Below are 12418 nucleotides of genomic sequence, written 5' to 3'. Positions count from 1 at the left end.
GGAGTGAAGGCACCCGCGCACAAAAGGAGTCTTTCAGGGACAAAAGTTGAGACATCTGCCAGGTTTTCCCCGCGGTGGCACCTCGGGGTAGCCCGGGCAAGGCAGCGCAGAGCCGACCTGAGCCCTGTCCTTCCTATTTCACACTACAAATAGAAATTTCAGCCTAAAATCCGTAGACTAACGCCTGAACCGGCAACACCATCGTGTTGGGGTTGTTGAGGGGTTTTTTTTTCTTACACGATATAGGTTCTACAAGTTCGTTTGCTTTAATTTAGAAACACTGCTCCGTGCTGGGGTTCGCGACGGTCCCTGCCTTTAGCCCATCTGCCCCCGGGCACTTCTGTATTCCCTGCCTATGCCAAACGCTTTATTTCCTGTCGATATTCCTCGACTTCTCGTTGAATTAAATAATAATAATAACAGTAAAAGAAATTGCTGGATAAAACTGTGGTTGCTTAATTCCAAAAAAAAGGGAAAAAAGAAAAGTCGCTGGGCTGTTCTGCATCCCAAGGATTGAGCTGTTGTGCCGTCTACTGGGAGACGGGAAAACTACAGCCAGAAACGCTTCCAAATTTCCTGCAAGAGAAAAGTTCAGTTTTCGGCAATTTGGAGGGGTCGGAGACGCCCAATTGCTCCGAAAAAAAAAAAAAAAGAAAAAAAAAAAAGAAAAAGAAGCGACCCCCAGACGGAAAAGCTGTAGAGACACTTATTTTTTCCTTCGGCTACACCTGTATAATTGTATAAAAACTCCACTTTTTGGTGTTTAGGGTTTTACTGACTGCAGAGCGTGGAGCAATGATACGGTAAAGATGGTTTGAGTTTACCTGTGCGGGGCAGTTGGACATTAGCTAGATATGTAGGAAAGAGGAATTTTCTTTTTTTTTTTTTTTTTAAAGGGTGTAAATATTTGCGAATGGTTTAAAAACGTTTCCCCTGCCACCAGCGGGCTGCAGCCTGTGGGCAGAGGGAGATCCCAATCCGGGCAGCTCCCACCCCGATGATGCTCTCGGAGGGCAGCGGAGGCAATCACTTTGATGCCACTCCTTGGTGGAGCAGCAGGAGGGGAGTTTACGCCGGCCCAGCGTTAGTCTCGGTTTAGAGGAAGCAATGACGTTGCTGTTTTAAGCTCCCGAACCTTTGCCCGTGCCCGAGCCGCGGGTGCTCCCAGGCAGATGCAGCCTCTCCCCCCCCCCCCTCTCCCTGCCACTTGCTTCTCCGGTCCCGTGGCGCCTGGAATGCTCTCCTCAAAAATACAAAGCGCAAGAAGAGATTTTTTAAAAAGAGGGGGAAAAAGTGGGTTTTTGTTAAAAAAAACCCCAAACCCCAAACTTCTAACAAAACTCTTGACTTTTACGAGGCGAGAGCCGCAGAAGGGCTGTGAAATGCAAAGCCTCTGCCGTATTTCCAGACAGTGGCAGCAGCCGACTGGACACGCAGATAAAAATCTAGTGGTCTACGTGAACTCCAAGGAGTGTTTTAAAGCAAAGATCTCTAAGCGCCTATTCTCAGTCACACATATGCCCGCACGTAGCCTAAAAAGCCGGAGACACCCACGTAGCTGAACAATAGTGGGGATTTCTTTTAACAGGTTAAATGAAGGTACAAACAAACCCTCCTGCCACTTGTAGCAGACCAGCTCCGACAGCTCTTTGCCTTCAGAGCCACTTGCCAGAGTTCAACAGAGGGTGAAATTAGTCTAAAATATTCGATACTTTTTCTTTTATTCTGGAGACTTGTCCCACTTCTGCTGGGCTAAATTCAGCCCCCAGTTCATCTCTGCGGGTAAAATTGCTGTCTTTGAAGGAAACAACAACCTGCCTGATCTTTTAATTTTTATTTTATTTTATTTTTATCATGAAGGTATTACAAATACTTTCCTCAGTGTACATAAAGCAGAAATTAAATGATTGCGTGTCCCTAGTGTCGAAGGCCACTCTTCTGAAAAGTTGAACGAAGTGTTTTACCCTTTCAAATGAGTCTGAAAATACTTGCAACATTGTACAAGAAGCAAATTAGAGAGTAACAAAATAAAAGCTCAATGTGAAGTGACAGAGAATTGAATATTGGTGTCTGACAGTACCTAGGCTGAACTAGAGCAAAGCGGAGTTTTGTCAGAGCTTTTCGATTTGATATTTCCCTCCAAACTAATTTTCACTATTGCTCCATTCCTGTTACCTAAGTCCATCTGCAGCTTGGCTAATGAGCCCATTACAGCCGATCGCGGAGGATGAGCATTCATCAGAGCGGGGATCTGGGACTATTCAGCCCGGTGGGATGGGAGGGAACCCGGCGCTCTCTGCAGGCTCGGAACTCTCTGAGGGGGCTTCCCGCAAACGATATCATCTAGAAAAAATCGGGTGCAAACCAATCACGCTTTATAAACTAGAAAAATAAAGGAAAATAAGAAGCAGAGCCCTGCGCCCGGCAGCGCCGTGCGGAACGGGGCTCGTGGCGTTCCCGGGATCCTCAGCCCCGCCAGCCCCAGGCACCGACCTGTGCCTGGGCTGAAGGGGTTGGGGAGGCAGGGGAGCATGTCAGGGTCCCTGCAAACCCCCGTCCCGAGAGCTACCAGCTGCCCGCTGTTCCCCCCAGGACAGCTCCGACCGCTGCTATCTGCATCTAGGCGTGTATTATCACAGGCTTTTGCATAATTGCATATTGACTTTACTAAATGGATCTGCGGAGCTATTTAAACATCCCTCTCTTCCACCCGCAAACAATTCCCTCGGCAAGAAAGAAAAAAATGCGGGGGTGGGGGGAGCTGCAAAAGAGCTTCCAGTTGCTCTTGCTCCCTCGTTTTGTAGCGTTTCTTTGGGCACAAGTGGCTCATCTCTAAGCAGTTTGGATCCAATTTGGTGCACACGAGTGCAGGGAAGCAGAGAGGATCTGCAGTAGCGTGGGTGACAACAGGATGGGTGGCTGTCACACACTTCAGAGTCTGAGAGGTGAGTGCATGGATATATGTGTCTCTCTGAGCTGCCTTGGAAAATTTTTGGCCAGCTGTGATGTCTGTGAGAAAAGCCTCTGTGGGTACGTGTGTGTGCATGCACAATGAAGGACTGCTCTAAGGACAACTTAGGAAAAACCCTCCTTGTTAACCATTTTTAAAACCTCCCTTAGAGGAGAGGCACTCAAACGTGGCGCTCCCCTTTCCCCACACCTCCCCACTCACAGCAGTGCCCCACAAGTCACATCAGCCCCCAGCCAGAAAGCTGGGCTTTGCCTCCAAGGATAGGTGTGCTCATCCCACTGCCGCCCCTCTCCATCCTGCAGAGGCAGCTGCCCTCGCCCTTGAGCCTTATAGGGGAAGGCGGCCTCCTCCCTCACCAAGGCTACGTCCCCAAGGCAGCAGCTGTGAGAAGCAGGCAGGGAAGGGGAAAAAAAGTGAAGGAGAGAAGGAGGGGAATCAGGGAGGGAGGCACAGAAAGCTGCACTTTCCTCTGAGCAGAGCAAGCATCCCCTCGGAGGGGCCCCAGACCCAGGGGCTGCCTCCTGAGCCCTGGGCCTCCCACAAGGCAGGAGCAGCATCTCCTCCTCCACAGCCCGGCAGCCACAGTGGGGGCAGCTGCCTGTCCTGGCTTGGCCTGAATGCTCCATGCAGGCCTTGCAGGTCTGCAGTGAGGGGACAGAGATGCACAGGGACTGAGCCAGGCTCAGGCACTGGTTTCAGACAGGAAACTCCAATGGTCCGGGGCTGCTGAACATCCTTCATAATGACATGATGCTAAAAGTCACTTTCTGTGACTTGATTAAAGGGCTCATGTAAAAGATCTGCTGGGATCTACAGCTGTCAAGAGGAAACTGCAGTCAGAATAATCCACCAGGATTTATCAAGAGAATGTTTTCTTTCAGCTTACCCCACCAGAGCACTTTTTTAACCTCGAGGATGCTAGCTTTCCCTGAAAAGCTGTAATTACACTTTTAAAAAGTGCTTTCCTGCTCTTATCTTCAACTTAGTTGTGGGAAGAAGACACGAAATCAGATAGACACACAGACTCTGGAAAGGAAGTACTTTTTACGTGGAACCAAAGAAGTATCTCATAGAATCATCAGCTCAGCTCTCCTGCAATGCTATTTCCTTGCATTTAGCAGAATTTAGATCAATTAAGTACTCTCTCTTTTAGTTGAGAGGGCTTTGAGGAGGACTATCCCGCATTCAACTTCTCAGTTCAAATTTCCAAAGACATTTTTTTTCTTCTCTCAACACAACAGTGACCACAGTCCATTGAAAATTTGGCACCTAATTTCTGCAAGAGATATAAACCATCTTCAGTGAATGAGGTGTTGCCTACCAGCCAACTCTTATTGCAAGTCACTGGGATAAAGCGCCTGAGTCACCTTTTGAAAAGGGTGGTGTCTGAAGGCAGATATGCATCACAGCACATGTGGCCATGACCAAAGTAGCTCTGAATCCCTCCATGGTGGAGCCAATTAAAGCATGTCAGCAGGCTCTACCCACCCAAGCAGTTCCCGGGGGATTTTGGGGACTCTGAATTCTTTGCCTCACCCCTCTTCTTGCCTCAAAACACTACTTTTATGACTCTGCAGATGCAAACATAACCAGAAAAGAGTGCAGTTTATGAGATACCATGCAGATGCACTAAACCATCTATCACTTCAATCCTCCTCTCCATTTCTAACATCCCTTTCAGCATCCCTTTCAGTTTGATCTCCCTCAAGTGCATCCCCTGAAATGGGACCACTCACCCAAATAATATGTGACAGCTTGTGGTTTAGGGGGTGCCACTGTAGCAGCTGAACATCTTATGAGCATGTGTGCTCGACAGGAAATCCTCATTCCATGACAGAGCACTTGAAACACAGAAAGTTTTCAAGGGCCTCAACCAAGAAAATGCGATGGTGCAAGAAGCAAAGGCGAGATGCTTTGCCTCTGGGGCCTCTGCTCAAAGACAAGCTGTTCCCACCCGTCTCTTCATTAACTCATAAACAGAAACTTTGGACCTTACCCAGAGCTCTCCCCCCACAGAATATCTTGCTTTAAATTATTTTTCCGATATCATCCAAGATCATATTTTTCCTTTTATGTGTCCAAGTTGAAGTTTATTATAGTTTTCTACATTGCTGATCAGCTGTAACCCTTTCTATTATTTTCCTGTCCTTGCTACTATTTGAAATGCTTCTTACTTGATCCCCTTCAAATTTTATTACTGCACTTCTCACCTCATTTGTGTACCAAACCCATTCTGCCTTGCATTTATTCTCACCAAACTTGAGGACACAACTCTTCCCTCTCCTCTGCTGTACAGCACCACCAGATCCACTTTTTTCCATCCTTTTCCATCCACAGTTTGCCTCTCTGCTGATGAAGTGACCCTAGCTGGGTTTAACCAGTGCCAGCCACATTGTCCTTACCATTAGTGCTACATTTCTAGTTATTCTTGCTTCTTCCCAAAGCCTTTGAAGTCGTGTAGAGACAATTTGATTCATTAGTATACCCAGCCTTGCAGTAACCCTAGCTTCTGCTTTAGCTTCTCTATTAGAAGCATATGTTGGGTCTATAACTTAGTGGAAAGCTCCACCCTCTGACTTCCCCACACAGTTGAAATTCTGCTCTGCCTCACTGAACTCAAGAGGCTGGTGCCTTTCTGCCCTGGGTTTCCATACCTGGCAATGCCACCTCCTCCTCCCTCCCTACTGGTTTGGCAAACTTGTGAGCAATATGCTTTCTCTTTCTGCATGTCTCCACACTAGAGGCTTTTACAGCAGTTCCATATGTTTGCAGTTCTCTTCACATTTTTTCAGAAGAGCTGCGATCATCCCAAATATTTCATTACTGGTTTCATGTAGGCTGAGGTCCATCAGCAGCACTTCACTAGACATCCTTATGTCACCTTCATTGTCCTTGTTGGGTCAGGAGGCAGGTAACCACCTCGTTTCTTCTTCTGGCCTTTGGGATGCAGGGCCAGTCTCTTCCATGAGGGACCACTCAAAAGGATCTCTTGCCTTCTTGACTCAGGTGGCTCCTCCCAGAGCTATGTGCCACATAATACTCTCCAAAAGTGGCAGTGTTGGCACCAAGAATATAAAACGTGGCTTGACGCACATTCTGTGCTTGGTCTTCTGGTCTGTCCTGCAGCTGTGCTATGTCCCATAGAGGGTTTTCACCTCCACTGATTGCTTTTTCACTGCCCAATGGGTTTGTCTGTTCCTCCAAACACATGCCAAGACCATCACAAACAACGACTAACTCTCAGAGGAACTTTACCTCATAAATGTGTTAAAAACCCCCAGTGTTTCAAGTAAGAGACCTCCTAAGAAACTCCATCACGGGACCACTTGCTGCTCTGGGCATGTAGTTTATTCCATTCCCTCTTTCCACTTTCCAGTGCTTTTCATAAAGTCCTTCTTACCTGCCTGTCTCTTAATATAGATTTTGTTTAGGATGCCAAGCCAGCCTGCCTCATGTTTTCCCTTGGATCTGTTCCCTGCTCCTAGCCAAGGTTGCCTGTGGATCCTGCTTTGAAGTTCTTCTGTGACACATTTGCTGCTGTCGGTGACTCTTCCCTTGGCTGACGTCACCTTGGGGGTCCCTCTCCAGTGGGCTGAGAATCACACTGCCTCTTTGATCAAAATGAAATCCATTTACAAGCGCCCAATGAGCTGGCACAAACCGACCCCCAGGTTTCTAGACAAATCTAGCTGAAATAAAAATATGCCAGTTTTAACTTCAGTTGAATCCTTAATCTAGCTAAGGTGAACCCAGAATAAAAAAAAAAAAATTAAAAATTTCAATTTACAAGCACTTTCTGTTTGTTTATCTCAAATTAATCCCGCATCATCAAAATTGATGCAAGATCAGGTTAAATCAAAGTAAGTGTCTATACAGGGGTTTACCTCTGCATTTTAGAAAGTGAACTTGAAATTACACTTCAAATAATTTTTATGCTTGGAAAAGGCCTTTTTCTAGAGACCAGCTGGGCCCTGATTATGAATGGTGTTCAGCTCCAGCAGGTCTGGGTGAAGACTGTAGAAGCAGATGGATCTCAGTGATGCTGGAAATCAGACTCAGTCTCAGCACCTACGGCAATTCAGCCTGCACATCCTTCAACCCCCAGTAAAAGCCAGCTCTCAATGGCTGTTCCAAGGAGCTGAAGTGGGCAGTCTCTATGTTAGAAAAGGTCATTTTTCTTTGTGATTATAACTTGAGACTCTGCATGTGTTTGTGAAGTAATTTTCCTGAACCCAATAAGTACAGCAGTTGTCTAGTGTAAAAATGAGGGGTTTCAGCCCAAGAGATTACCTCCACTTTACTAAGTTTTTCCCTTTCAAGTACTTATAACTATTGATGGCTATGTCAAATCATCCTCAAAGGAAGGAAGGACGGATGGAAAGAAGGAGGAGAGTTTTTGTAGCCAGCTGATTTTGTGTAATCCATATTTTCTTTAAAACTTCAAGTCCTTCCACAAGGAGGACTGTTCTGACCTCAGACAAATTGTGGAAAACAGTTTGAAATAAAATATATGTGAAGAATTAGGGAAGTACCTTCTCTACATGCTCAGTTCTTCGATTCCCAACCACTTCCCAAGCAGTTTGCTGTGGTGTCCTGAATTCATGTGCATGCCAGATGTGCACTGGCACTTGTACCCATGCCCCCATCCTCCTTCCTATGCAAAGTCATCTGTCACCCCACTAGCTTCTCACCTGCAGGAGGGGATAACCTGAATTTATTTTTATGACAATCATTTTGGTAACTGCCTTTTTCTGGTTGGTTTTCTTTGCTGTTGAGCCTGTAATTTAGTTTTGCTGCCATAAATAGTTAACCCCAGAGTGAGAAGCTGTGAAACAATCCCTGAAGGTACTTGGCTGGCAGTGGCCGGGTTTTAACACTCAGGTATTCTTTTTCGCCCAAGACCCAGAGAAATGATGAGTTATCAAATACCACTGGGATCACTGGTAGAACTGCTCTCTTGATGAAAAGAGGGTGCAAGCTTTCATGATGGGAAGAAAGGTCTGGAATAAAGAGAATTTGAGCTCCAGCATCACGAGGCATCAGATAATCAACATGGTCCCTTCACTTTCTCACCCAGTGGCATCTTATTCCCAGGCTGGTTTTATGTCAGCACAGGGACACAAAGGCAGAATTTATGTCCACTAGTGTGCATTAACTCCTGTCCTAACCAGTACTAATTACCGCTAATTATGTGGGACAGTGTTAATTCTTTTAGCAGCATTATCGCTGCCCTTACACTTCTGAAAGTGCCTTTGGGTGAGGCAGCTCACTTTGAAGAGATATTTATGTGGGGAATAAATATAGAGTAGCTAATACACTGTAAATTTACACCACTGGATAGCAGCCTTTAAAGGAGGTCTTTGGGCACAAAGACAGACAAACCCTTGAGTAAGAACTACTCAATAGAAAAGGTGGCAGGATCACCCTGTGTGATCTTGGGAAAGTAATTTTGATCTGGCATTTCTCTTCTGTAAAATTGGAAAAATAATATATCCCTAGCCCTCTCAAGGGTATAATATTTATTTTCTCTGCCTTGCCAATCATTCTCTTTGCTTTTAAAAAATATTCTCCAAACCCTAATTGTTTTTATGTGTTTGCAGTATAAGACATAAAAGACATAAACTCATCATATTTTTCTATACTGTATTTTCCCCATTGTGCTGTACTGTTAACGTGAGCACTTTGCTGTGCAGAGGCTTGGCTATTTGCTGAAAGGATGAATTAAGACATCTAAAATGCTTCAGCATCTTGGCTGAGCGGCACTGCAGAGCTGGAAGGTATCATTAGGCCAAATGGCTCTTTTCTGCAGGAGGGAGAAGCCCAGATATTTTTCAGAGGATTAAGGAAAACCAGTTCACATTCCTTTGTGACCTCCATCCTGCAAATATAGGGCAGGAGGCCACAGCTTTGAATCACAAAACTCTGTTCACTCCCTTTAGTTTGGGTGTTTCTCTCCTGACTGGTATGTCAGCATTCAGCATGGGATGTCAGGAGACATCAGATGACCCCAGCCCACCCTGGCATCAGCATCTCTGCAGTTTAGCTTGGTGTTTCTCCTTCCAGAGTCTGCATGGTCACCACGAATATGGTCCTGGATGATTTTGTTGGTGTGGCCGTCTCCTCCAGCAAGAGCACTAAGTCAGGAAGCTTTGCTGTTAGACCATTATTGTCTGGTCCCTTTGACCCCAACAAAGGGCTCGTGCCCACCAGTCCATCAGATCCATGGAGAAAGGCCAAAAATCATCGCATGGTGCTCTGCTAGGCAGCAGAGCTGCTGCTTCTCCACATAACCAGTGTATGCATCAAGCCAGGCCGTCTCTGCCTCTGAGGGTTTCCCATCTTTGGATGGACCCTTGCCCCTGGGTCCCTCCTTCAGCCTCACTGGCAGTCAAGTGGTATCTTTTCAGCCCCTCCCATCACTGGCATTTCATTTCTTTTCCCTGGTTACTGAGCAGGTAGACGTGGCAGCGCAGTGCCTGTGAGCCTGCTCCTGCAGTGTTGGGGCACTGATGATCTCTGGGGCTTCAGAGATGATCTTCACATGCCTAGTTCTTTAAGACACCCTGAAGAGATGCTTCCTTCCAGAAATAGTATGCTGGGACACTCTTGCCACTTATCATACTGGAAAAATTTATTCCAGCCTTTTTTACTGCTCATGCAGCAATGCCCATGTCAGGCTTGGGGGTCTCTAACCTTAGGCAGGGCACATCTTCCCTAGGCTGCTTGCTCCCGGACTTGTGTACTATATTTGGGGTTATTTTCATCCTTTCCCTGACCATTTGGCTATTTCAAATCATTTTTCTGAGCGTTTCTCTCAACATTATGTCCAGTAAACTGGAATCAGATGTACCACAAATGGCTTTTTCAGTAAGTTATCTTTATATCTGCAGATGGATGCCAAGGTTCTTGACCCTGAATAAAGCAATTTTCCATCTGCTTTTTTGGTTTTTAGGTGAAAGAACAGGAGTCTTGTTTGCCCAAATACAGCAATACAGAAACATGCATCAGTGCTGGGCCTGGACTTCAGGCTGTTTCCTCCTCTGCCTTCCCCACCTACTTTTATGAATAAGAGGCAACATTTGGCCTTTGCAATCAAAATGAACTTTTGCACTCACTTCTCTCTCAATTCCTAAAATTTTAGACTTAATGAAAAAAAAAGGGAGTCTGCACTTTCAGCAAGTTATCTTCCTTTTCCATTTTTCCCTGTTCGCATATGACGCTTTCTCACAGAAGTTCCCTGCAAACCAACACCTGAAAAGGCTCAGGTGAGGGGAACAGAACAGCTTATCCTCTCATGCCCCCCAGTTTTAACACACTTACAAATGTACTGACTTGATTTATGGGGCTGTAAGAAGTGGGACTGACCTCTGTCCTTCTGTACTCCCTGCCAAAGAGCCTGGGAGAGACAAGCAGCTTCTGAGAGGCTTGTTGGTTTGTGTTCATCAACAGCAGCTGTCAGACAGCTCTCACTGAAGCTCCCCATCCTTTCAAAACCCACACAGCTTTCTACTTCATGTAGAAATATGCAGCAGTTTCGTTTGTATAAAACCTGCATGAATAAAAATTTAATCTAAGGCTATCACTGCTCTAACAGCAATAATTTCTCTTAAAGGCTCAATACGAAGAATACTAAATACTGTCTATAAATAAGATTGTATTTAATAGAGGAGAGAAGCAATTTAATAAGCTTACTAGTAAAATCTTCTCTGCCACTTTCAACCCCAATATTGGTCTTTTTTCCTGAGCAAAACTGGCTTGTTACAAGGAAAACTTGGGCCCCAGTAAACTGTAATTTTTTAAGGTGAAGTCATTCAATTCAAGCTTTCCTGTCCAAAAGGAAGAGGAAAAATATCGACTTAAAGGAAATATTAGTTAATCAGAGGACATCCCTTTCATAATAGAAGCTACTAGGGGATTTAAAAGAACATTCTAATTATAATAGTTCCCTAATTATCTGCCTAACATCTCATTTTTCTGTCTAATCCCATTTTTAATTATAGAGTACCTTTTTTTGCCCATCACACAACTGAAGTACTCTATTTTACTGAAAATAAATCCATATAACTGGCGATGTCAGACAAGAAATATTGTCACTGCACCCTGGAACGTGCATGCTGTTTGGGAGGGAAATGCCTTGCCAGTGGTTTTGGATAAAATTCCTGGATGTTCCTTTTAGAAACAGTCTCATTTAAAGCTTTCCAGGTTTTCTCAAGTAAAAGAAAATGCTCTAAACCACACTGTGCTCTGCAACTGTGTCTGGCTGCAAAAGTTTTCACGCATTTAGCTTTGTTTCCCAAACTCTTGCAGCTTGGCCTCCATGCCACTGAAGTTCGATAGGATCCCTGCCACCAGCTAATGGTGGAATAGGATTTGGCCTTTGAACCAAGCCAGCATGCAATTTACAGAGAGGAAGCAATATTTGAGCTATGTTATCTATGAGCATCTGGTCATCAAGATCTTGCTTAGCGATTAGCAAGCCAAGAGGAAACCCTATGGAGGGGGGAGAGGAAATCCCGCAAGCAGGGTTCCCATTTCCAGCCCTGCCATGAGTTTCCTGCCCTATCCTCCAGCAAATCTCAGCTCTCCGCTTCCCGAGAATAAAAAAAAAAAGAATTACCCTTCAGGGAAATTGTCAGGCTTAATGGATGTTTATAAATCGCTCGAACAAAAGGTGCTATGTCAGAGAAAAGTACTCATCCCGATGATTATTCAAATGCTCATTAAAATGCATTTTGCTCTATCCTTTCCCTTGGTTTGTGTGGGAGGCAATTGAAAGATTTAGTCTTTGTGGGAAAGTGGGAGAGCTCAAGCACTTTCCTTTGGGTGTGGGAGTGGCAACTTTGGGGAGTTAAGGACCTTTGGCATGCAGGTAGGGTTTCGTCCAAGGCTTTTAGGCTCCCATCCAGGCTGCAAGCTCTGACAGACCCAGGACTGGCAAGTTCCCTCCAGGAAGACAAGCCAGCGATTAATGGTACCAACCCCTGCTCAAATTTGCATGTATCATTTCCTTAGCTTTGCTCCTGATGGAATTAAGGATCATCCTTTAGGGAAAATTATTCTTAATGTGTATTTAAGCATTAAAAATGAATATGCGTGTGTGATAAAACTTAGGGAATAATTTATAAACAGCTAACATAACGTGAGATATGGAAGAGCTCGCTGCCCTGCAAACCTGTGTAAATGCATGTGTAATGCCAGGATGCTTATTCCCTCATGGATGTTTCATTATGTCTCCCTGACCCCTTCACGGCAGCTTGATCTGCCAGGGTCTGCTGGTTATTCCAGGTATTAAAAGCTGAAGAAGACACAATATAACTTTTCACCGCGTCAGACAGCAGCTTGGCACTGAGCTGGCAGCCTAGACACAGTATTTTTCACCCTCTGCAGCTCCATGAAGCTGCATGTGCAACCACTTCCCCTCAAATAGTATCCATGATGAACAGGAAC

At 45.2% G+C, this 12418-nt stretch overlaps 1 long non-coding RNA gene across 1 annotated transcript in view; it reads right to left on the bottom strand.

Annotated features, from left to right (window-relative positions):
- Positions 1–1819: 1819 nt before the first annotated feature.
- The window catches only part of LOC108447223, a 101680-nt gene continuing 91081 nt past the window's right edge, over positions 1820–12418 (bottom strand). The window contains exon 3 of the long non-coding RNA XR_001862659.1: positions 1820–2343. This is a non-coding gene — a long non-coding RNA (uncharacterized LOC108447223). The remainder of the gene's footprint in view (positions 2344–12418) is intronic.

The sequence above is a fragment of the Corvus brachyrhynchos genome, unplaced genomic scaffold (genome assembly GCF_000691975.1).
Source record: "Corvus brachyrhynchos isolate BGI_N302 unplaced genomic scaffold, ASM69197v1 scaffold416, whole genome shotgun sequence".
Taxonomy (NCBI): Eukaryota; Metazoa; Chordata; class Aves; order Passeriformes; family Corvidae; genus Corvus; species Corvus brachyrhynchos.
The sequence above is the reverse complement of the archived record's forward strand: the minus strand, read 5'-3'. Positions and strand labels throughout refer to the sequence as shown.